This window comes from Salvelinus fontinalis, unplaced genomic scaffold (assembly GCF_029448725.1).
Source record: "Salvelinus fontinalis isolate EN_2023a unplaced genomic scaffold, ASM2944872v1 scaffold_1695, whole genome shotgun sequence".
Classification (NCBI taxonomy): Eukaryota; Metazoa; Chordata; class Actinopteri; order Salmoniformes; family Salmonidae; genus Salvelinus; species Salvelinus fontinalis.
Genome location: NW_026601904.1, coordinates 1 through 26,051, shown reverse-complemented (window position 1 = coordinate 26,051; position 26,051 = coordinate 1). Strand labels below are relative to the sequence as shown.

General features: G+C 43.2%; 1 long non-coding RNA gene across 1 annotated transcript; it reads right to left on the bottom strand.

Moving 5' to 3' along the window:
- Positions 1 to 1,537: 1,537 nt before the first annotated feature.
- On the bottom strand, positions 1,538 to 17,546 carry LOC129849792 (uncharacterized). The gene is made up of 2 exons (XR_008758697.1): positions 17,149 to 17,546; positions 1,538 to 4,316 (listed from the first exon to the last, which is right to left on the bottom strand). It is a non-coding gene; the product is annotated as an uncharacterized LOC129849792 (long non-coding RNA).
- Between the last annotated feature and the right edge of the window lie 8,505 nt (positions 17,547 to 26,051).

Below are 26,051 nucleotides of genomic sequence, written 5' to 3'. Positions count from 1 at the left end.
AAGGCCTTTTTTTTCCTGTCTTGAAAACAGAATAAAACAAGTTTCCCACCCACAGTAGGGTAGTCAGGGAGTGACTAGTACCAAGGACAACAAGTCCCCTCTCTCTCTCCTCTCTGCAATGCTTAATTACCACATAAGATCATGAATATTTCAAGCACATGCTTTCCCACTTTGTCATTGGAGTTTAGAACTAAGAGAAACAAGTTCATATGCATATTAATAGAGGGAGGGTTGGACTGGGAGGGAGGGGGGTCTGGATGGATGGGACTGCCAGTGAGTGTGGATGGATGGTTAGAGGAGGGGTTGGATAGGGTGCATCGGTGGAAGGGGGGGTGGGGGGGGGGGGGGTAGAGGGGTGAGTGTGGATGGAGGGTTAGAGGAGGGGTTGGATAGGGTGCATCGGTGGAAGGGGGGGGGGGGGGGTGAGTGTGCTGGTGACAGCAGGAGGAAATGGCACTCATACACAGCAGCTGCTCTTTTGAGATCCCCCTCTGAGGGGACGGCCTGAGGAGAGCCTCGGCACAAAGGGATGAAGGGAGATGAGGACTCTTGATGGAAAACAGGCAAACAACCGCTGGGACCCCTCTCTATAACTCCCTTACACCCACTCCTAAACCCCCCCACCCCTACTCCAGAGCCCCAGGAGCCCCCGTCGAGTGTCAGGACCTCTTTAGCATTCTCTGAGGCTGAACTGCTAAACTTGCGCATTAGCACCAAGCACCACTAAGCTAACGGGACCTCTAATGGGGGAGACTGAGATGGAGGAGAGGTTTCTCTCTCTCTTTTTTTCCTATGACAAACGGAAGGAAGTAATGTGGGAGGGGGGGCTGTGATTGGATAGAAGCATCTGGGGTCGTATTGGTTAAAGGGGGGGTTGGGGGGGGCATTAAAACAACCATATACATGTAAATCCTGGATAATAATTCTTAAAAATGGCTTATTAGCCTCTATCACATGTCACTGAGTAAGAACATCATCCAAAGGGCTCAAGGATTCAACATAGTCTAATGAAATTTATGGCCACCTTTAAACTACTTTGTGGCCCAGTAGAGCGTAATGGTATACTTTATTTAACATAGCTAAACAAAGATAATTATGCCACTGTGTGGATTTAATGGCCGGCAAAGTGTTGGTGCACTCTTCACTTGATAGAGAGGCCTATTTAAACATGTTAATGGGTGTGTTATCAAGCCCCTCTTTCAGATACAAGGGCTGTGGTCTGAACGAATGCAGGTTCAGCATCTGGAAGATTGAGCAACCAGCCTGGAATCCAAACTGATATGCTCTGCTGTTTCCCTTTAACGAAACATGCCAGTTAGGATTCCCAGGCTATAGAGCAACACACCTTTTTTTTAATGAAATGGCAAAGTTTAGGGAGTATGACGTCATAGGTCTACACGTTTTTGAATTGTGCTGAATGAAATGAACATTGCTGATTGAGGTACACAAAGCATTTGATGTTTTTGAGCCCTGTCCGAAGTGCCTATCAAAGAAAGTAATACCTTGTTATAGAAATGAAAAAGTTTTGGAACATGGCATAGGTCTCCATCTTTTTTAATTGTGTTGCATGAAATTCACATTAGTGAGTTAATTGAACCCTGTCTGACTCAGTGATCACAACCAGGAAATGACTCTAACAGCAGGTACAAAGAGAGAGCTAATTAGTTTGACCTTTCCTGTCATAATTAGCATGTAACACGACCACTCAACCAAGCCGCCGACAACTTAGTATCAAGAAGGTCACATTCATGATGAATTATTGAATAAAACGATGTTCTCTTAATTGATGTTATCAAATATCCAAACACAATACACTCCGTAAAGAAAACTAAATCTCTTTCTTGAAATACATTTCACTGTTGAGTACTATTTCCATTTTTTAAAACAACCATATCTAGGAAGCGAGAATTCTTCGAAGCTGTGGTAGAATACAAAATGTCCTCCGAAATGTCAGACAGGAGGACAATTAGTAGGTGACCATGACAAGGCAATTACAATATTGTCACCTGTATTAGTTCTCCCAACACGCCAGAGGTACTAAATATGATTTATAGTGGAGTCCATGCTGTGCCCTCTCTTAAAGGGAAAGTGGGCATTGAGAGGCGTGAAGGGGAGGGGTGAAACTGCTTAGCTAACCTTTCATTGCTTTTGAATACTAAAACTCTGTCATCACTGATAAATATTTATATAATTCATGATCAAATGTTTGTTTTTTTACAGATTATTTTATTTTCACTGATTTACTTTGACATGAATGAATACTAGTTCAGACCTATTTTGTAAGCAGCATGTAAGAGCTCAAAGTATCAACATCCATTTTGGAACAACCTACGACCTTAATGCTTATATCTCCCGACACATCTGAAACAACTACACGGATACTAAACCCTCGTGATCTTTCTTAGATCTCCCTCCAACTCCCTCCCTCTTTATCACAGAGCTTCTAATTCCCTTTTTTATCACAGGGGCTTTTCTCAGATTTTGAGACAAAGAGAGACGACTGAGACGGGTGGCTGCTTTGGTTTGGGTACCAAAGCTGTGGGTATCAGTCGTCTCTCTTTGTCTCTCTCTCTCTCTCTCTCTCTCTCTCTCTCTCTCTCTCTCTCTCTCTCTCTCTCTCCTTCTCTCTCCGAAGGCTCTGGTGTGATTATTCCACTTTCAGTGGAGGGATTTAACCACGGGGCAGTTGGACCATTGCCTCAGGGTGGCCCCCTGTTCTATGCGCTATGCATGCTACTTTCTTTCTTTTGCTCCTGGTTTATTGCCCCGCCTTTTATTTCACCAGGCAGTCCCACTGACATCAGGGGGCTCTTAGAATAATTTGCCCCGGGCCATCTATCCCCATCCCCAAACCTTAAATCAGTCACTAGAGTATACAGATGTAGTATCATAATTTGATCACCCTGCTGCGGAACTTTCCTGCAATGCAGTGTATTTATGTAGTGTATTTGACATGTATTATTTCCACTTTGAAATTTCAGACTTGATTTTCCCTTATGAAAAATTGAGAAAACCTTACAAAAATGTCAATGAATAAAAATCCACATTTCCTGTTGCTGCAGGATTATTTTCCTACTGGCTCAAATGAAGATCCTACATCTGTAGTTGTAGGACTAGTATTTTCCAGGGCCAAAATACAGCAGTATAACAGACTCTAACTCATGTTATGGACAAGAAAGGTAGTGTCATTTTGACAAGTGCATTGTTAGACCTAGTTAGTGGGGTTTTGGTAGCTGGCAATAAGGTAGTTTAGTGATTATCTTTGACTGGGATAATGAGTCAGGTCTATGTAAGGATTGGGAATAATGAGCTTTTGGAATATCAACCTTAAGACACCATCTGGAGTATTCATCGTCTTGTTGTCCCTGTCTCATCTAGCCAGTAGAGACTATACAGATCAATGTCAGAGGTCAAGACCAGGCCAAGGTATTAGGATATAGGGTGTTCAGATGAACTCTGATGCCAAAGTTTACTGGGAATCAATGTCAATAACTATATGCAGTGCTTGCAAGACAGCCATTATGGAGAAACAGAGGCAGCTGCTTAACAGCCAGACTCAGAAGTATGCGTCCGTGTGAGTTCTGCTGGTGTCCCACGTCTGAATCAGTCCCTGATTAGAAAGAAAGGATGAAAACAGTGTTTAGGCCCGTATGTATCAAGGGTCTCAGAGTAGGAGTGCTAATTTAGGATCAGTTTAGGCTTTTAGATCACGATGAGTAAGATTAGATGGACCTGATCCTAGATGAGCTCTCCTACTCTGAGATGCTGAATACATACAGCCCTGAGCTACAGTATACCAAGCACCACTCCCTCCACCCTGTCTGAACCATATTCCAAGCACAGAGCTGTGTCAGAGGGCCTGTGTGCACCAAATGTTACCCTAGTCCCTATGCAGTGCCCTATGGACCCTGGTCAAAAGTAGTGCACTGTATAGGAAGTAGGGTGCCATTTCAGACGCTGCCTCTGTCCCTCAGAGTGAAACAAAAAAGATAATTACTTTCATTCAAACTGAGGGATCTTAAAGTGAAATCCACCATCTAGTTTCCCCGCTTTTATGGCCACGGCAGCCATGGATGGAGCTTTTATAGGAGCTGATAGTGGTTCCTCAGGCCGTGGCTCTTTATTTCAGACCGCTCTCTGTGTCTGGTCTGGAGGTAATATGCCGATCCTCCAGGGGATGACGGCAGGCAGGCTAACGGGGTATGGGGTGATGGCGGTGGTCCCGGCCTCATCCCTCCTCGTCCCGAATGAACCGGTGGGTTCGATGATGGAACGCCTCATAACATCCCCAGGCTGCTTCCAGCTGACCTGGCTGGCTAAGACACACACACACACACACACACACACACACACACACACACACACACACACACACACACACACACACACACACACACACACACACACACACACACACACACACACACACACACACACACACACACACACACACACACACACACACACACACACACACACACACACACACTCGTAGACATTATTAGAATATCTTATGAATGAGGTCCTTAGAGATTGAAACAATTGCAACATACAAACAAGGTCCAAACTGAAGGCTACAATTTAATCGTCAGTCTCACAGATCTTCCCTATACCACTCAACAGGCTAACTGTCAATCTGTTTGGACTGGAGGACGGAAGTTCAAAGACCCCATACTATTATACATTAGCTCATAGGGGTGATATGCAACTTAAAGCCATTTCCCAGGCCCGGGTGAATGACAGATACAAGCACCATGTAGTGGGTAAATATTGTAGAAGGGCCAGGCTGAAGCCTCTGGAGTGAGGCTAGTAGCATGGATCTCTGATCTCTGATGTGTGTGTGAGCAATTTAACTGAGCACACAGCAGGACACTATCACTCACTTCACTGATAGCAGTGCCTCAGACACACACACACATACAGGCAAGCACACACACACACACAACCTCCCATTGGCTCAGCTGAGCTCCCAATGTCTCCCATCTCGGCTTTTAGAGTATCAGCTCATATCCACGCCATGCCCCTTCTCATAACAGCGCATCACCAGTCAGAGCCCAAATCACTGATAATTGTGCCGTCGGCAATTTCCCCCGTCCCTCCAGGTGATGGCCAATAGAACGCGAGGTGAATGAGGCTAAGAATCCCGGGCCGTGGTTCCCACAGACGGCCTGAGAAAGAGGACGACGTTTTGAAATCGTGTAGAAAGGCACAATCAATTGCCATGGCATTCAAAATGTGTTGTTTTTCAATAGAACGACGGCCAACCCCTTCATTAATCTACTTCGAATACATGTAGTTAACCAGAGGCAAGAAAAGGAATATTCATCTTCTGAGTATGGGAAAAGCTCTGGGAAAATGTTCTCAAACCGAAAGAGCAAACGTTGAATCTTTGTACAAAAGAATACTGAGTTAAATTCATTCATATTGAAGCTTAAGCTTCATTGGGACTGTTTCAAGGCAGATTGGATAAGCCTACAATCTTTAACATTTCATATGCAGTTTACGCAAGCAGAATGGGCCACAACCACCACTATCCAGATCTACTCTATCCATCCTCTTATGAGAAAAGGCTTTCTTAAAACTGTCTCAAAAAAGCCAAGGGCATCTTTAAGAATTGACACACTCTCTACGTCTAAAACACATATTTTATATAACAAAAAGAGTGACGGGCGGGGGGCAGACAGCAGTGAAGAAATACCATCAGAAATACCATCAGTAACAACGGCGGCTGTTCACACAAAGTAACTGCCTGAGACTGAGAGAATACTACGCACTCACAACTACAAGGTAAACACGCTCACTCTGAGAGAGAGGAGTGGCAAGGCAGATGGGGGTATGGAGAGGGAGGAAGAGCAGCATGCTCAATAGAGTTGGTGAGGAGGAGCGGCAGGCTCAATAAAGTTGGTGAGGAGGAGCAGCAGGCTCAATAGAGTTGGTGAGGAGGAGTGGCAGGCTCAATAGAGTTGGTGAGGAGGAGCGGCAGGCTCAATAGAGTTGGTGAGGAGGAGCGGCAGGCTCAATAGAGTTGGAGTGAGGAGGAGCGGCAGGCTCAATAGAGTTGGTGAGGAGGAGCGGCAGGCTCAATAGAGTTGGAGTGAGGAGGAGCGGCAGGCTCAATAGAGTTGGTGAGGAGGAGCGGCACGCTCAATAGAGTTGGAGTGAGGAGGAGCGGCAGGCTCAATAGAGTTGGTGAGGAGGAGCGGCAGGCTCAATAGAGTTGGAGTGAGGAGGAGCGGCAGGCTCAATAGAGTTGGAGTGAGGAGGAGCGGCAGGCTCAATAGAGTTGGAGTGAGGAGGAGCGACAGGCTCAATAGAGTTGGAGCGAGGAGGAATGGCAGGCTCAGTAGAGTTGGTGAAGAGGAGGAGCGGCAGGCTCAATAGAGTTGGAGTGAGGAGGAGCGGCAGGCTCAATAGAGTTGGAGCGAGGAGGAATGGCAGGCTCAATAGAGTTGGAGCAAGGAGGAGTGGCAGGCTCAATAGAGTTGGAGCGAGGAGGAGCGGCAGGCTCAATAGAGTTGGAGCGAGGAGGAGCGGCAGGCTCAATAGAGTTGGAGTGAGGAGGAGCGGCAGGCTCAATAGAGTTGGAGTGAGGAGGAGCGGCAGGCTCAATAGAGTTGGAGTGAGGAGGAGCGGCAGGCTCAATAGAGTTGTAGTGAGGAGGAGCGGTAGGCTCAATAGAGTTGTAGTGAGGAGGAGCGGCACGCTCAATAGAGTTGGAGTGAGGAGGAGCGGTAGGCTCAATAGAGTTGGTGAGGAGGAGCGGCAGGCTCAATAGAGTTGGAGCGAGGAGGAGCGGCACGCTCAATAGAGTTGGAGTGAGGAGGAGCGGTAGGCTCAATAGAGTTGTAGTGAGGAGGAGCGGCACGCTCAATAGAGTTGGAGTGAGGAGGAGCGGTAGACTCAATAGAGTTGTAGTGAGGAGGAGCGGCACGCTCAATAGAGTTGTAGTGAGGAGGAGCGGCACGCTCAATAGAGTTGGAGTGAGGAGGAGCGGTAGGCTCAATAGAGTTGGTGAGGAGGAGCGGCAGGCTCAATAGAGTTGGAGCGAGGAGGAGCGGCAGGCTCAATAGAGTTGTAGTTATGACTGTATTTCATCTTTTTGCATCACTTGCTTGCTACTATTTAGAACATGGACCCTATATAATATGAAAGCACGTGTTGTTGGAAGAGTCCATCAAAGCAAATAAGCCAAAAAAAAGAGAACAAGTACAAGATATGCCCACTGACATATTTACCACTCCGAGAAATAAAAACAAAGAACCTCAGATGAGTTATAAAAATAAACGAATCTCATCCTTCTATAGGTAGGTCTGAGCTCGATGCTCAGTGAGAGTCTATGGGCTTCCGCAGAACAGACCAGAAACATAAACGTAATTCTCTGCGCTCCTATTTTGATGCATGTTTTTTGATCCCATGAATATTTAATAGAATGGGCCCAAACCGACGCCATATAACACTCCTGCATAACTGATGCTCTCCACCCGTGAGCCATGAACATTAGGAGGTGATGATTGAGTGCATTCAAATGAACTCATTCAAACAGCATATTGATTACTTGATGGAAGAAAAGAGAAGAGAGGTCCTCCCTCATGCGCACACAGACACAGACAGACACAGACACAGACACAGACACAGACACAGACACAGACACAGACACAGAACAGAACAGACACAGACACAGACACAGACACAGACACAGACACAGACACAGACACAGACACACACACACACACACACACACACACACACACACACACACACACACACACACACACACACACACACACCACACACACACACACACACACACACACACACACACACACACACACACACACACACACACACACACGTAATATCCTGCATACCAGTGGAATCAGAATCAGTATTGTTTCCACATAGAGGGAGAGGCTAGGGGACGGCTGGGCCTTGGTTAGTATGGGTTTTTCTCCTCCCTATCTATCTTCTTAAATGATGTGTACATTCAGTCTAACAGGGAAGTTAATTAGGTCCAAAGATTGCTTCAGGTATTGTTCAAGTAATTCAAAATGTCAGAATCCGCAGGATGACCTGCTCCTGCACAACACGGGGCAATATTAGGTGAGTAGCTAATTATTTTACAGTGGCTGTCCGGGTCTGTGGAGTTTTGCTGCCAGTCGAAATAAAGCGAAAAGGAATAATAATTGGAAAAATTAATGAGATGAGATTTGCTAGACACGAAGGGACTGTTACAGCATGTTATACATGATACAAAGACAACACTATTTGCAATAGGACCTAGGCTACTCCTTCAACAATGACTGCAGTACTACTGTATGACTACTACACTGTTGAAGTACCACGTCCAGAACAACAACAGTGACTAGTACACCGCAAACTGCGACTGAAATAAGGGCTATTCAGCTATTAGATATGACATTGACACTTTCCAAACTTCCTTTGCTGTCAAGGACGATCTGTGTCAGTCTGGTGGGCCATATGATCCAATCAATCAATCAATCAAATTAAATCTAAGTCTCCCCGCTGGGCGGCAGGTAGCCTAGTGGTTAAGAGCATTGGGCCAGTCACCGAAAGGTCACTGGTTCAAATCCCTGAGCTGACATGAACAATGCACTTAACCATAATTGCTTCTGTAAATTGCTCTGGATAAGAATGTCTGCTAAATGATTGTAATGTAAAGACAAGTCTACGGAGGAGACATCCAGTAAGCAGCAGGCCATTCCTTATCACACCTAACTACTGTGTTAAGGTATAGGAAGTAAGCACTGTGAGGTTCTATGAAAAGCTGTATACCATCATTAGAGACTTTTCAGGAAGCATTAGTTCTCCTGTCAACATTTCATATCAGACAATCCCCTCCATCTTTCCTAGTTCAATCTCAGAGGACTGCTAGTAGTCTTTATGAATAGAGAAATCAAACAAATATGAATAAATGAGGGGAAAACTCATCCAGTCATTAGCGATACCTTTCGTTTCTTATGCCATATTTAATTCAAACCAAAGAGTCCAGGTACTCCCACCTTTCTTACAAGATATTTTATTTAAAACAAAAGGCATCAATTTCTTGAATACCGAATGAGGCGTCTTTCGAATCATTTTGAAGTGTTAAGCTATAACTAAAACTCAAAAATGAAGCTCAACCACGGAGACCAAGGTCAAAAGTAAAAATCATTATATCACAATATCGCTGTTTCTTGCCATAATGAACTTGAATATATGAATTATTTAACGCTTCTGCCTGCTTATTAAATTATACATCCTTTATCTGTATATTGAGCAATGATGTTGGACGTGACCTAGAAGACGAGACCTTATGGCATACCTGGAGCCCCCCAGAGCATGAATTATTATGATCAGCCTTTGATTGAAGGACGTTCTGTTTCTGCTTCAGTCTGAGTGGGGCGACTAAAGAAAGACTTGGATATGTACCTGACTAAGCTGTAATTGCTTTCTCACGCTGGACATGTGAAGAACGTTTTTAACTGCTGGATAATATCAAAATGAACTGTGTATAGCTTACATCCCAGTCTAGTGTCTGTCAGAGAGGGCTAGTGGCTAGAGCAATAGTGGTTGTAATGTTTTAGCCTACATGAGGGGCCACTGACAATTATTACATTTGTACAAGGTGGGGTGGAACATGGGTTCTTGGTAGCCTAATAGCCTATTGGCTGAGACATCTATCATCAATCTGATTTCAAATGTCCAACATGTCACTTCAAATGAAACTGAATACATACCCAGCTAGCACAGTTGGTTCCTTGGAAGTTGTATGAATGTATGTTTATTGGTGTCCCATTGGATCTGGGAATGAAGCCATACGTTTCCTGACTGGTAAAACCTAAAGTTTTTTAAATGTTCTGAGAATGGAAGTGAACATTTCACCTGTTCTGGGAAAGTTCATTTTTAGGTTGCATGGAGGTTCTGAGAACGTTTTACTATGGTTCTCTGAATGTTTTCCTGGGAGGTTTTATTATCATTCTGAGAACAGAAATTATAGGTTATTTTGAGTTAAAAAAAAAAAAAAAATCCTTAAACTCCAAGCACAGATAAGAATTTACTTCAGCATTAATCATGCAAACATGCCTTTTTTATTATGGCATGGCATCAGTGAGAGTTGAACCAATGATCTTCTGTTCTCTATCCATTGAATTAGTCCACTGTGTCACCAGAATGGAGCAAATATGCCATGTTTTTTAACTCATACAAAGCTGTTCATTTTAGTCTACTCTATAATGACACAGGGCGAGACCCAGATGCAGACACAGGAGGCCGATGGTTCAAGTCTCTGATATTTATTAAAAAGCAAGAGGCAGGTCGAGGACAGGCAGAAGTTCATTAACCAGGTCAGAGTCTAAAGGTTATAGGGTGGCAGGCAGGCTCGAGGTCAGGGCAGGCTGAATGGTCAAGCAGGCGGGCACAGTGTCAGGGCAGGCACAGTGTCAGGGCAGGCAAAAGGTCAGAACCGGGAGGACTAGAAAAACAGACTGGCAACAGACAAACAGAGAACACAGGTATAAATACACTGGGGATAATGGGTGACACCTGGAGAGGGTGGAGACAAGCACAAAGACAGGTGAAACAGATCAGGGTGTGACATATTCAAACAGACCCCATTTTAAAGGAAACAAGCACTCATTAAGATCAGGTGTGGTCAATTAGTGGGCACGGCCAACACACCTGAACACCCTTTTTTTTTAAAATGTATGTATCCGTTATTTTACCAGGTAAGTTGACTGAGAACACGTTCTCATTTACAGCAACGACCTGGGGAATAACAAGATAGAGTAACCCTGTTAATAACCCTTAACAAGATAGAGGATGGAGAGAGTTTTGTTGATGCTGAGAACGGAATGTATGCTTTTTAAATAACATTCTTAGAATGGTCTTTGAGAGTTACTAATGTTTGCTTGTGATTTTTATGGAAAGTTTTCTAAACGTTCTGAGAACATAACTTTAAATAGACCCATCAGGAAACCTGCAAAAAGCGTTATGTTGAAGTACTGAAATTCCCACAGAAGAACGTTGTTTCTTAACGTTCTCTGAACAATTTGAGAACATTACTTTAAATAGAATCATGGGGAAACCTGTAGGAAACGTTATGCTGAAGTACTGAAATTTCCACCTAAGAAACATATGGTTTTCAGAACATTATGTACTAGCTGGGTATCCTGTACCATTCTCAGAACATTGTGGGAAGGTTGTATGCAAAATAACCACAGGATAACCATGCTCTCACCAAGATCTAAGAAACATATGGTTCTCAGAACGTTATGTGCTAGCTGGGTATCCTGTACCATTCTCAGAACATTGTGGGAAGGTTGTATGCAAAATAACCACAGGACAACCATGCTCTCACCAAGATCTAAGAAACATATGGTTCTCAGAACGTTATGTGCTAGCTGGCTATAGCTTAGATTCATATGTTTTAAACTTTATAGCTTAGATTCATATGTTTTAAACTTTAAAACTAGAGCAGATTTTCTTTCTATCTACATAATCGTCCTGTATTTATCCCCCATTGCATTCCATTTGAGTGCTTTCACAGGAGTTTGGCATCAGTATGACAAACAAAGGCTGTATGTATCAAGTGTCTCAAAGTAGGATTGCCGATCGAGGATCAGTTTAGCCTTTTAAATCATAGTAAATAAGATCACATAGACAGGGGGAACCTGATCCAAGATCTGCACGCCTACTCTGATGCATTTGATACATATGGCCCCTGATGAGGGTTAACTTTCCTATTGTCTTGTCAGTCACACCAGAAAGAATACCTGATTCATACAGGCTCACAGAAACACTACATCACTTTTGATCCAGGAAAAAAAAATGTCAAAGATTATTTTTATATCCAAAGGAGAACATTAACATTAGACATTCCAGAATCACAAAGTCCTTCTCCATTAATTCCTCATTTAAAAAATATCTCATATCTATCTTCAAGAATCACGACACGTCTCAGTTAGAGTCATCTCAGTGTCGTTTGGGCTTTTGTCCCCAGCGCGACACGCCTGATCAGTGGAGTCAGAGGAGGTGTCACATCCAGCCTAGTAATGTGGCATGAAAGAGACCCTTCCAGAGATGAAGGAGAAATAACTGTCAAGGCGATAATGGTTCAGCATAAACATAGCAGATGAATTAGCAAACTAGGTGAGAGAGGGTAAGGCCTTGATGGGCCTCTATCGAATTCATAATTAGCGAATGTGAAATATATTACATTTATATTTTCAACTAGAAAGAAACAATGTGTGTGTGTGTGTGTGTGTGTGTGTGTGTGTGTGTGCGTGTGTGTGTGTGTGCGCGCGCGCGTGTGTGTGTGTGTGTGTGTGTGTGTGTGTGTGTGTGTGTGTGTGTGTGTGTGTGTGTGTGTGTGTGTGTGTGTGTGTGTGTGTGTGTGTGTGTGTGTGTGTGTGGGAGTCTATCAACAAAGAGACTGAAATAAGAAAGGAGGAGTCTCCCAGTGGCCCCTGCAGCAGGTCTCTAAGAGAACATTATAAATACAAAAGGAAAGACATTTCCTATTAGAGATGAAGACCAAAAAGGTGTCCCTCAGAGAGACACACAATAACATGTCAGTTTGTTAATATGAGCATCTCCATCAAATCCCTCAATCAAGTCCGAGACGCCAAACAAAACCGAAATGACAAGCTGATGATCCTGAAACACAGGATATGCAGAAATATACAGATTATTTTTTTGTCTCCACATTTCAATCACTCTCTGATTCACTCTTTCTCTCTAGGGACTGAGGTTCTCTCTCTCTCTCTCTCTCTCTCTCTCTCTCTCTCTCTCTCTCTCTCTCTCTCTCTCTCTCTCTCTCTCTCTCTCTCTCTCTCTCTCTCTCTCTCTCTATTTCTCTCTCTCTCTCTCTCTCTCTCTCTCTCTCTCTCTCTCTCTCTCTCTCTCTCTCAGATTTTCACCATGAATTACAATTAACCCGGCAGTCTAGTCAAGCTTCGCTGGGGAGAGGGTATTTAATATGTTCCTAATACATCAGTTTTATAATTTCATTCACATCCGACCATAATTAGTGTACATAAATTGAGATCACAGATCGGAGTGGTTTTGCATTTGGTTGCATTTTCTTACTGTTTCATGATTGTGAAGCAAATGAACTGGTGAGAGGTGGAACCCATCAGACAGGAATAATGTATAATGTCATTGGTGAGTGTGTGGTAGAGACCTGTAGTTGACAACTGTGTTACTTTGTCAGGGACAGCATTGAATAGGAGGCAAGGGATATAGGCCTTCCAAGCTGAGTGACACAGTTTTTTCTCTTTAGTTTATATTGGAGGTTGGGGAACTGATTAACTGATTAAACACCACACTCTTAGAAAAAAAAGGTGCTTTCTAGAACATTAAAGGGTTCTTTGGCTGTCCTCTTAAGAGAAAAGCTTTGAAAACCCTTTTTGGTTCCAGGTAGAACACTTTTGGAATCCTTTCCACAGAGGGCTCTTACATAGAACCCAAAAGGGTTGTACCTAGAACCAAAAAGGGTTCTCCTATGGGGATAGCCGAAGAACCCTTATGGATCCCTTTTTTCTAAGAGTGCATAGTAATGAGTAATGGTGGATATGTTGACATTGTTCTTAATACGTTCCATTAGGCCCAATCATTTAGAAACCAGGTCATATGTGACTAATTTTGCGCTGAAACACACCTGGCAAAAAACTTTTGACAATTGACAGTAACAAGCTCATTTTGATTTTGGGTCTATAAATCGATGTACCTCCTTTTAGTTTTACAATAGATTTGGTATGATATTTATTCAACCTTTGGTTTAATATTGACAATAAATGGGAGACATTTGTTTGTAAATACCGTAGCCTAGTCAGACTGGTAGTGAGTTGTTGAATTATTAGTTTGCAAATACCGTAGTCTAGTCAGACTGGTAGTGAGTTGTTGAATTAGTTTGTAAATACCGTAGCCTAGTCAGACTGGTAGTGAGTTGTTGAATTATTAGTTTGTAAATACCGTAGCCTAATCAGACTGGTAGTGAATTGTTGAATTATTAGTTTGTAAATACCACAGCCTAGTCAGACTGGTAGTGAGTTGTTGAATTATTAGTTTGTAAATACTGTAGCCTAGTCAGACTGGTAGTGAGTTGTTGAATTATTAGTTTGTTTGTAAATACCGTAGCCTAGTCAGACTGGTAGTGAGTTGTTGAATTATTAGTTTGTTTGTAAATACCGTAGCCTAGTCAGACTGGTAGTGAGTTGTTGAATTATTAGTTTGTAAATACCGTAGCCTAGTCAGACTGGTAGTGAGTTGTTGAATTATTAGTTTGTAAATACCGTAGCCTAGTCAGACTGGTAGTGAGTTGTTGAATTATTAGTTTGTAAATACCGTACCCTAGTCAGACTGGTAGTGAATTGTTGAATTATTAGTTTGTAAATATCGTAGCCTAGTCAGACTGGTAGTGAGTTGTTGAATTAGTTTGTAAATACCGTAGCCTAGTCAGACTGGTAGTGAGTTGTTGAATTAGTTTGTAAATACCGTAGCCTAGTCAGACTGGTAGTGAGTTGTTGAATTATTAGTTTGTAAATACCGTAACCTAGTCAGACTGGTAGTGAGTTGTTGAATTATTAGTTTGTAAATACCGTAACCTAGTCAGACTGGTAGTGAGTTGTTGAATTAGTTTGTAAATACCGTAGCCTAGTCAGACTGGTAGTGAGTTGTTGAATTATTAGTTTGTAAATACCGTAGCCTAATCAGACTGGTAGTGAGTTGTTGAGTTATTAGTTTGTAAATACCGTAGCCTAGTCAGACTGGTAGTGAGTTGTTGAATTATTAGTTTGTAAATACCGTAACCTAGTCAGACTGGTAGTGAGTTGTTGAATTATTAGTTTGTAAATACCGTAACCTAGTCAGACTGGTAGTGAGTTGTTGAATTAGTTTGTAAATACCGTAGCCTAGTCAGACTGGTAGTGAATTGTTGAATTATTAGTTTGTAAATACCGTAGCCTAGTCAGACTGGTAGTGAGTTGTTGAATTATTAGTTTGTTTGTAAATACCGTAGCCTAGTCAGACTGGTAGTGAGTTGTTGAATTAGTTTGTAAATACCGTAGCCTAGTCAGACTGGTAGTGAGTTGTTGAATTATTAGTTTGTAAATACCGTAGCCTAGTCAGAATGGTAGTGAGTTGTTGAATTCTTAGTTTGTAAATACCGTAGCCTAGTCAGACTGGTAGTGAGTTGTTGAATTATTAGTTTGTAAATACCGTAGCCTAGTCAGACTGGTAGTGAGTTGTTGAATTAGTTTGTAAATACCGTAGCCTAGTCAGACTGGTAGTGAGTTGTTGAATTATTAGTTTGTAAATACCGTAGCCTAGTCAGACTGGTAGTGAGTTGTTGAATTATTAGTTTGTAAATACCGTAGCCTAGTCAGACTGGTAGTGAGTTGTTGAATTATTAGTTTGTTTGTAAATACCGTAGTCTAGTCAGACTGGTAGTGAGTTGTTGAATTATTAGTTTGTTTGTAAATACCGTACCTGTCACGTTCCTGACCTATTTCTGTTAGTTTGTTGTATGTGTTAGTTGGTCAGGACGTGAGTTTGGGTGGGCATTCTATGTTTTCTGTTTCTATGTTGGTTTAAGGGTTGCCTGGCATGGCTCTCAATTAGAGGCAGGTGTTTGGCGTTTCCTCTAATTGAGAGTCATATTTAGGTAGGTTGTTTCACAGTGTTCGTTGTGGGTGGTTGTCTCCTGTGTCTGTGTCTGTGTCTATGTTACACCATACGGGACTGTTTCGTGCGTTCGTCATTTTGTGTAGTCATTTTTCCTGTTCGTGATTTCTTCGTGTTTCATGTAAGTTCGTCGTCCAGGTCTGTCTACATCGTTTTGTTGTTTTGTAATATATTAAGTGTTCTTCGTGTGTTTAGTTCGTCTTGTAAATAAATCATTATGTATTCACAACCCGCTGCGCCTTGGTCGAATCACTACTCCTTCTCTTCGTATGAAGAGGAGGAGGAACACCGTTACAGTACCCTAGTCAGACTGGTAGTGAGTTGTTGAATTATTAGTTTGTAAATACCGTAGCCTAGTCAGACTGGTAGTGAGATGTTGAATTATTAGTTTGTTTGCATAGACCCCAGAAGTGGAAATATGTCCCCAAAACGTAAACAGATTTGCAGTTGGCCATTTCAATTGTGGAGAAAATAACAATGTTGTGTGGGTAAATTGTGACAATGTTATGACAATGTTATGAACATATAAAATGATGACAGTCCTGTTCACGCGCTGAACTGTTGCTCACAGCTAAACTGTCAAACTGTCCTAACTCGCAAGGATTCCAACAACTTTAACCACAGTAGGGATGCTCTGGAATTGTTACAAAAAATTGCTCCTGTTACGAAGGTAATCAAACAAATTGCGTTTTAACGTTAATAACCCTCAGTATAAAATCTTATTTTACTCAAATAAATAAGGATTCTAAGTTGGCCTATTGAATATTAGTCATAGCCTACTAAATGAATACAAAAAATAGACCATAATGTTGCACTGCTGTGGCTACCTGGAAGTAATGTTGACAGGGTTTCGATGCATTTAACCTCATCTTGTCCAGTCTGGTTCGACATGAGAGGTGTTGAAAAGGTACACTTAGTGCTTCTAATGCAAAATCATTCAACCTGGGTGCAACTCAACTCTCTCTCTCGCACACACACACACACACACACACACACACACACACACACACACACACACACACACACACACACACACACACACACACACACACACACACACACACACACACACACACACACACACACACACACACACACACACACAGTGAACAACAAAAGGAGGAATGCCTTGTACACAGGGATGTTGAAGATGTAGAAAGCAGATTTTGTAGAGGGAGGGATGTGGCCACATAGTATTGAATATAGCCCCCCCCCCCCCCCCCACCCCCATGGTGTAAAACCACCAATGTAATCTAGGTCTATTGAGCACTTTATTCACTATGAAACATGTACATGAATCATTGTTTGATCAACAGAAGTCCTCCCTATAGCTACCAATATTCAGAGACACTACATGTAGTCAAGGAAGGTATGACTGTGTACTGTCTCAATACTACTCTACTGTTTGATTGAGTGAACACAGAAACCAAGAATCGCCTTCATTCATACTGTATATGTGTGACTCACAGCCAAAATGGAGCATATCTCATTTGTGTCCACCTCCTCTATGGAGAGTTGTAGCCTAGCATCCACCAATGTGTCTGGTACACACAGATCACGGTAGGGACCGTTCTGTCAGAGGAGAATGATACGGTCCGTTCTAGCAGGGGAGAATGGTAGAGTCCGTTCTGTCAGAGGATAAAGGTTCAGTCCGTTCAGTCAGAGAATGTTACGATATGTTCTGTGAAGGGAGAATAGTACAGTCCGTTCTGTCAGAGGAGAATGGTACAGTCCGTTCAATCAGAAGAGAATGGTACGATACGTTCTGTCAAGGGAGAATGGTACAGTCCGTTCTGTCAGAGGAGAATGGTACAGTCCGTTCAATCAGAAGAGACTGGTACGATACGTTCTGTCAAAGGAGAATGGTTCAGTCTATTCAGTCAGAGGAGAATGTTACAATACGTTCTGTCAAGGGAGAAGGGTACAGTCCGTTCAATCAGAAGAGAATGGTACGATACGTTCTGTCAAGGGAGAATGGTACAGTCCGTTCTGTCAAGGGAGAAGGGTACAGTCCGTTCAATCAGAAGAGAATGGTACGATACGTTCTGTCAAGGGAGAATGGTACAGTCCGTTCTGTCAAAGGAGAATGGTACAGTCCGTTCAATCAGAAGAGAATGGTACGATATGTTCTGTCAAGGGAGAATGGTACAGTCCGTTCTGTCAGAGGAGAATGGTACAGTCCGTTCAATCAGAAGAGAATGGTACGATACGTTCTGTCAATGGAGAATGGTACAGTCCGTTCTGTCAGAGGAGAATGGTACAGTCCATTCTGCCAGAGGAAAATTGTACAGTCCTTTCGGTCAGAGGAGAATGGTAGAGTCCGTTCTGTCAGAGGAGAAGGGTACAGTCCGTTCTGCCAGTGGAAAATGGTACGGTCCGTTCAGTCAGAGGAGAATGGTACAGTCTGTTCTTTCAGAGGAGTATCAGAGGAGAATGGTACAGCCCATTCTGTCCGAGGAAAATGGTACAATCCGTTCTGTCAGAAGAGAATGGTACAGTCCGTTCTGTCAGAGGAGAATGGTACAGTCCGTTCTGTCAGAAGAGAATGGTACATTCCGTTCTGTCAGAGGAGAATGGTACAGTCCGTTCTGTCAGAGGAGAATAGAACGATACGTTCTGTCAAGGGAGAATGGTTCAGTCTATTCAGTCAGAGGAGAATGTTACAATACGTTCTGTCAAGGGAGAATGGTACAGTCCGTTCTGTCAGAGGAGAATGGTACAGTCCGTTCAATCAGAAGAGAATGGTACGATACGTTCTGTCAAGGGAGAATGGTACAGTCCGTTCTGTCAGAGGAGAATGGTACAGTCCGTTCTGTCAGAGGAGAATGGTACATTCCGTTCTGTCAGAGGAGAATGGTACAGTCCGTTCTGTCAGAGGAGAATGGTACAATATGTTCTGTCAAGGGAGAATGGTACAGTCCGTTCTGTCATAGGAGAATGGTACAGTCTGTTCAGTCAGAAGAGAATGGTACAGTCCGTTCTGTCAGAGGAGAATGGTACGGTACGTTCTGTCAAGGGAGAATGGTACAGTCCGTTCAGTCAGAGGAGAATGGTACAGTCCGTTCTGTCAGAGGAGAATGGTACAGTCCGTTCTGTCAGAGGAGAATGGTACAGTCCGTTCTGTCAGAGGAGAATGGTACAGTCCGTTCTGTCAGAGGAGAATGGTACCAGCCGTTCTGTCAGAAGAGAATTGTGTACCAGTGTACCTGGCTTGGAGCAGATAAATGGTCTGTCTGTTTCTGTGTAATAGAAGCCCAGCAGTGGTGAGGTCCTGCGGGCCTTGGCTTTTGTTACATTAAACACCTAAACCGGTGGCAGGATCCAAGCCTGTTTTAAAAACTATATTCAGGTGCAGCAATGGGGATGTCAAAAGTTTGTTTCTTCAGATGTTTCAGGGGCTGCTGCAGCACCCTTAGCACCCTTACTTCCCACGACTATGGAGGACAGAGTATTGTTCTCTTTTTGAAAAATTGCACATTACAAACCAGAATAAGTCAAAGGCCCAGTTATGATAGTGTACCTATACCGTCTCTTGCGTTATTAGATTTGTCACACAGCAGAGAAACTAACTGACATGGCGACATTGCAATAACACTTCTCTGGTGCCCGTTTTAATATATTTCCAATTCGCCAATGTGTCTAGAGTTCAGACAACTATTGCCATATTTCCCATGTAATTTAGACACTAACCACAGCCCAGATAGGCTTATAAGACACAAAGAGGATGATTCCCAAGAGACATCCCTCAGATGTGACCTCAGTGCTCTCCGCATTTCTGGTATTAATGGAAAACAAATCAGGGTTGTGTTCAATAGGCACAAAACGGAAGAAAATGCAGTGAAACAACAAGGTAATAGCGAACCCCCCCCCCCCGTACCTGCTCGTTGGTACGGCCCAGGCCTGGGCCCTGGTCATGCAGGAAGTAGCTGAAGCTGATCCAGCTTATCTGTGCTGGGTTGGGCCCTCCGGGACCCGGGGCTTCTGCCGCCATATGGCTGACCCAGGCCCTGGAGCCTTCCCTGGGGCGAGCCGTGCCTCAGCTCTGCCTGGATCAGAGCGAGGACTGGAGCTCCAGGAAAAAGAGTCTCTGACTCTCCATATCCCCCCTCCTCTACCCCAGCGTGACAACACAGATGTTGTGTTTCAGCAAATTCCGTAAAGTGGGGAAACACTGGATAGAAAGAGAGAAGAGAGGAAGGGGGGAGAGAGGGGGAAATGGAACCATGGGAAGAGGTTAATTTGGATGCATCAACCCTTTAACACGCTTCGTTTCCCAGTCGATCACAGCATATCACAGGAGACGTCATGTGGTAAACCTGGTTTGTATTCCTGTGCCAGGTGAGGAAACAGAACTCCCTGGTAATGCCACAGTTTGGCAGTGGTGCATGGGTGGATGCTCCACTGGATCCCTACCGGTGACAGTATGCAACACAACATACATTACCTTGTGGGAGACACATGCTCTTTCCAGCTGTTTTGGTTTCTAAAGAGCCCCAGTGTAAAATAATAACCAGCCTGACATTTTGAATATGCTTTTCCTCCTGTTTTGAATGCATGGTGTGCTAATATTTGCATGCATTTTCTCTCCAAAGGCAACAAAAGGGGAGAGAAAGAGAGAGAGAGAGAGGGAGGAAAAAATGTCAACAGCTTTTTAACCAGCAAAAGATACATCTAAATGTGCCTCACATCTCCATCACCCTGCCAGGCCTCTCATCCCTCCATTCATCCCTCCATTCATCCCTCTGTTCATCCTTCATTCTCTGGGCCTCCTGGAGGGCAGGATGATGGAGGGGGTTCTACCCCTGTTGCCTTTTATCTCACAAGCCTAGCTCTCTCTCTCTCTCTCTCTCTCTGTCTCTCTCTCCCTCCGTCCCTCTATCTCTCCCTCTCTCTCTCTGTCTCTCTCTCCCTTGTCCCTCTCTCTATCTCTCTCACTCCCTCTCTCTCTCTCCCGCCCACCCACCCACCCTCTCTCTCTCTCTCTCTCTCTCCGTTTCTCTCTCACTCTCTCTCTTTCTGTTTCTCTCTCTCTCGCTCTCTCTCTCTCTCGCTCTCTCTGTCACTCTCTCTCTGTCTCTCTCTCTCAGAGGTGAACTGCAGAGGTAGACTGAGCGAAAGAGAAAGGAAGAGAAGGAAGATGACACTAACACACATCCACCCCCCAAGCACCATGAGGCCATAGCAGGTTGGGGTGAGTAAGGATATGAGAGAGAGAGAGAGAGAGAGAGAGAGAGAGAGAGAGAGAGAGAGAGAGAGAGAGAGAGAGAGAGAGAGAGAGAGAGAGAGTCATTATTTGCCAGCCTAAGGGATGTGGTCGCAACACGGGCCAGATGGTAGACCAACAACAGACTGAAAAAGGCCAACCTATTAGAATCCTCTGTAGCATTACTGGTTTGCTATCAAAGACCTGCAAAGACCTTCTACTCAGTACTACCTTGTTATCTCATTTGTGTATGTTTATTGAACACATATGTACGTATCCCTTGCCTGTGGGACTTTGGAGGCACCGCCACCATTTGCATTTTGGAGTACACAAGGGGTGCCCATAGAATGCATAGTGTTTAACATATCTAAGAACATGTAAACAAATAGTCTTCCATAAATGAGAAAAACAAAAGAAAATCTTCAACTATTTTAATGTATACGCTGTCCATTATCAAACAATATCAAACTAAGAAATCAAATTGAACAATGAGATGATTTACTATTTTGGTCATGTGTGCTTGTACGGAACAATTTACTAGTGTATACATTTTGTATGTCTGTAATGTTGTCACAGACAGTAAACAGACAGGAAATAAAGATGCATGTCTTATCAAAAGAATCATCTAATTAGTGAGCAAAATTGTAGTTTCTAATAACTCTAGAGGTGGTACTGGTAGTAGCAGTAGTAGTGACAGTGATAGTTGTGTTAGCAACAGCAGCATCAGTAGCAGTAGTAGTGACAGTGATAGTTGTGTTAGCAACAGCAGCATCAGTAGCAGTACTGAATCTGGCCGCTGACGCAGTCTTATAACATTTATGTGGTTTGCAGGGACACCTATTGGTCAGATATGCAAACTGCAATCTCTCCATTTAAAGTGTTAGACATGATATATACTGTGTCCAAAACATTATAAACACCTGCTCTTTCCATGACAGACTGACCAGGTGAATCCAGGTGAAAGCTATGATCCCTTATTGATGTCACTTGATAAATCCACTTCAATCAGTGTAGATGAAGAGCAGGAGACAGGTTAATTAAGGATTTTGAAGCCTTGAGACAATTGAGACATGGATTGTGTATGTGTGCCATTCAGAGGGTGAAAGGGCAAGACAAAATATGTGTGTATCAAGAATGGTCCCTCCAGCCAACTTAACACAACTGTGGGTGGCGTTGAATTCTTGATACACACGGGAAACTGTTGTGCTTGAAAAACCGTGCAGCGTTGCAATTCTTGACACAAACCAGTGCTTCTGGCACCAGCTACCCATACCCCGTTCAAAGGCACTTAAATCCTTCTTTAACCTGTCCCCTGCCCTTCATCTACACTGATTGAAGTGGATTTAACAAGTGACATCGATAAGAGATCATAGCTTTCACCTGGATTCACCTGGTCAGTCTACTCCATGGAAGAAGTAGGTGTTCATAATGAACACTCAGTGTTTTGTACACAGTGTATAGTACTGTAAGAATGGCCCACAATCAACTTCATTCCTTATAATGTAATGAGCTGTGTTTGTTAGTGTTGAATAAAAAAACGTTTGTCATACATAATGAATTGCAATTAAAATCTTTTTCCTATTCAACCCCTTAATGAGGTCTAGAGTTTTTAAACTTTTAACGCAAAAAATGGTCACAAACCAAGCAATCAAGTCAGCGTGTAAAGAATACATTAAAATACGGAATTAGTACCTTAGGACATACTAATTAATCATGCATTAAAGATAATCATTATTGGTTTATAAACAGAAGCACTTCAAGAAGCCACCAGCGTACTGTTAAAGTCCCAGGATATGCAACAATGAGCAATATTGCAACGGCGGACTTGCAAAAAGATGGCTGCCTCCATGAGCTTACCACAAATCTGTTGATAACTTTGCTGTATTGTAGATTTCTCTATGTTACTCTTCTTTGTATGGTCATTAGCACAGTATATCTCAATTCTAGCTCCAAGACGTCGGCAATTTAAAAAACAGAGAAAGTAGATTGTGCTGATTTATTTGTGCGTTGAACCATCGTTTAAAAACCCTTTGGATACTGCTAAAACAACTACGTCTGTTCTCTGCCATCTTTATACACATTCATGACATTTTGCGGGCCAGAAAAATCCAACAGCAGCATTGAATTCACAGATGAAGACATTTGGCATTACATTTCAAGACTAAAGTGAATGTGCAACTGCGAATGGACCATTTCAACATTCGGTCCATGTATGACATTTTGGGGAAATATTCCAATTTTCTGTTTTATGGTTGAAGGGAACATAATAAGTAGGAATTCCTCTGGCACTTCTACAGTGAGTAAAGTTAGCCAGACAGGTGAAGAGGAATTCTGTCCCACAATACAGTATTCTTTCTTATTTATGACTCGTTCCAATTACGTAGTTCAAAAAGTAACTGAAAGAAAGTCAGCTTATGTGCTTTAGGTAGTAGCTATGTAAATGAGTATTGAGTTCATGTCTCTTCTTGTTAACCAGTGAAATTGTGACCAACACTGGGTAGGAGTGGGAGGACTGGGAGGAGTGGGAGAAGTGGGAGAAGGACTAGAAAAACATAAGAGAGGGAAGGGAAAAAAAGGAAGTCTCCCACACTGAAGGGATAAATAACCCTTTAATGTTTTCAACTCATTTTTCTGCTCTTTTCCATGGTGCTCAACAGGTGTAGTTTGCCAACCGTTAAGTTCTCCTTAGCAGCAAAAAGACTCTCCTTACGGTTCAAGCCTCACCTTTCATGGCTTCCCAGCTACCTTTGAAAGAACATGTATACAATAAATGGAATAATTCATGAAGTGTCATTAAAAATGAAAAGTTTTTTCTCCTTTAGACTTGGGATGTGTTTTGAAATGATATATAATGGACTGGAGACTTTCAGAAGAAGTTTCTTCCAACCAAACCTCCTCTAGCTATGATGGGATCCAGAGACAGACGTGGGGAATGAATCCCCCTTTGCCTTTACGCAGGAGAGGAGAGGGGCACCAGAGCTTTAATTATGTGGAAGAACCAGGGTCATTATTATGGATAAGGGGCTCCGCACGTTCTCCCGTCCCAGTTCCCTGTCCCCAGCCAAGACACTTTGCTTCCCGTCGGCTCCTCCTCTCACATGTCACAAACGAGCCGCTGCCTTGTTACAGAGACACAGGTTAACTGGGACAGACACAGTCAGACAGATGATGGTGAATTGTAATTAGGATACTGTGTGCAGAAGTGTGGGGTTAATACAGAACAATTTCAGAATTGGTAAAACTGTAAAAATATATATATATCATTACACTCTTGGATAAAGTATTTATTTTTAGGGGAATATTGGTAGAAATGTCACAAATAGGGAGGTTCAAGACCCTCGTATGACATCACAGTAAAATGGCGGGATGCAGTGCAAAAGGCAATAGGTAAATTATATTATACTGTGAAAGATGGGTTGATCTGTGAACATCGCAGAGTAAAGAGCCAAGTCAATGGTGCATTGGTCGCTGTGGGTGAAAATCCAGCACTTGCAGAGAGAGGAAATGAGAAATATATATACAGTATATCACAAAAGTGAGTACACCCCTCACATTTTTGTAAATATTTGAGTATATCTTTTCATGTGACAACACTGAAGAAATGACACTTTGCTACAATGTAAAGTAGTGAGTGTACAGCTTGTATAACAGTGTAAATTTGCTGTCCCCTCAAAATAACTCAACACACAGCCATTAATGTCTAAACCGCTGGCAACAAAAGTGAGTACACCCCTAAGTGAAAATGTCCAAATTGGGCCCAAAGTGTCAATATTTTGTGTGGCCACCATCATTTTCCAGCACTGCCTTAACCCTCTTGGGCATGGAGTTCACCAGAGCTTCACAGGTTGCCACTGGAGTCCTCTTCCACTCCTCCATGATGACATCACGGAGCTGGTGGATGTTAGAGACCTTGCACTCCTCCACCTTCCGTTTGATGATGCCCCACAGATGCCCAATAGGGTTTAGGTCTGGAGACATGCTTGGCCAGTCTATCACCTTTACCCTCAGCTTCTTTAGCAAGGCAGTGGTCGTCTTGGAGGTGTGTTTGGGGTCGTTATCATGTTGGAATACTGCCCTGCGGCCCAGTCTCCAAAGGGAGGGGATCATGCTCTGCTTCAGTATGTCACAGTACATGTTGGCATTCATGGTTCCCTCAATGAACTGTAGCTCCCCAGTGCCGGCAGCACTCATGCAGCCCCAGACCATGACACTCCCACCACCATGCTTGACTGTAGGCAAGACACACTTGTCTTTGTACTCCTCACCTGGTTGCCGCCACACATGCTTGACACCATCTGAACCAAATAAGTTTATCTTGGTCTCATCAGACCACAGGACATGGTTCCAGTAATCCATGTCCTTAGTCTGCTTGTCTTCAGCAAACTGTTTGCGGGCTTTCTTGTGCATCACCTTTAGAAGAGGCTTCCTTCTGGGACGACAGCCATGCAGACCAATTTGATGCAGTGTACGGCGTATGGTCTGAGCACTGACAGGCTGACCCCCCCACCCCTTCAACCTCTGCAGCAATGCTGGCAGCATTCATACGTCTATTTCCCAAAGACAACCTCTGGATATGACGCTGAGCACGTGCACTCAACTTCTTTGGTCGACCATGGCGAGACCTGTTCTGAGTAGAACCTGTCCAGTTAAACCGCTGTATGGTCTTGGCCACCGTGCTGCAGCTCAGTTTCAGGGTCTTGGCAATCTTCTTATAGCCCAGGCCATCTTTATGTAGAGCAACAATTATTTTTTTCAGATCCTCAGAGTTCTTTGCCATGAGGTGCCATGTTGAACTTCCAGTGACCAGTCAGTAAGAGGGAGTGTGAGAGCGATGACACCAAATTTAACACACCTGCTCCCCATTCACACCTGAGACCTTGTAACACTAACGAGTCACATGACACCTGGAAAATGGCTAATTGGGCCCAATTTGGACATTTTCACGTAGGGGTGTACTCACTTTTGTTGCCAGCGGTTTAGACATTAATGGCTGTGTGTTGAGTTATTTTGAGGGGACAGCAAATGTACACTGTTATACAAGCTGTACACTCACTACTTTACATTGTAGCAAAGTGTCATTTCTTCAGTGTTGTCACATGAAAAGATATACTCAAATATTTACAAAAATGTGAGGGGTGTACTCACTTTTGTGATATACTGTATAATT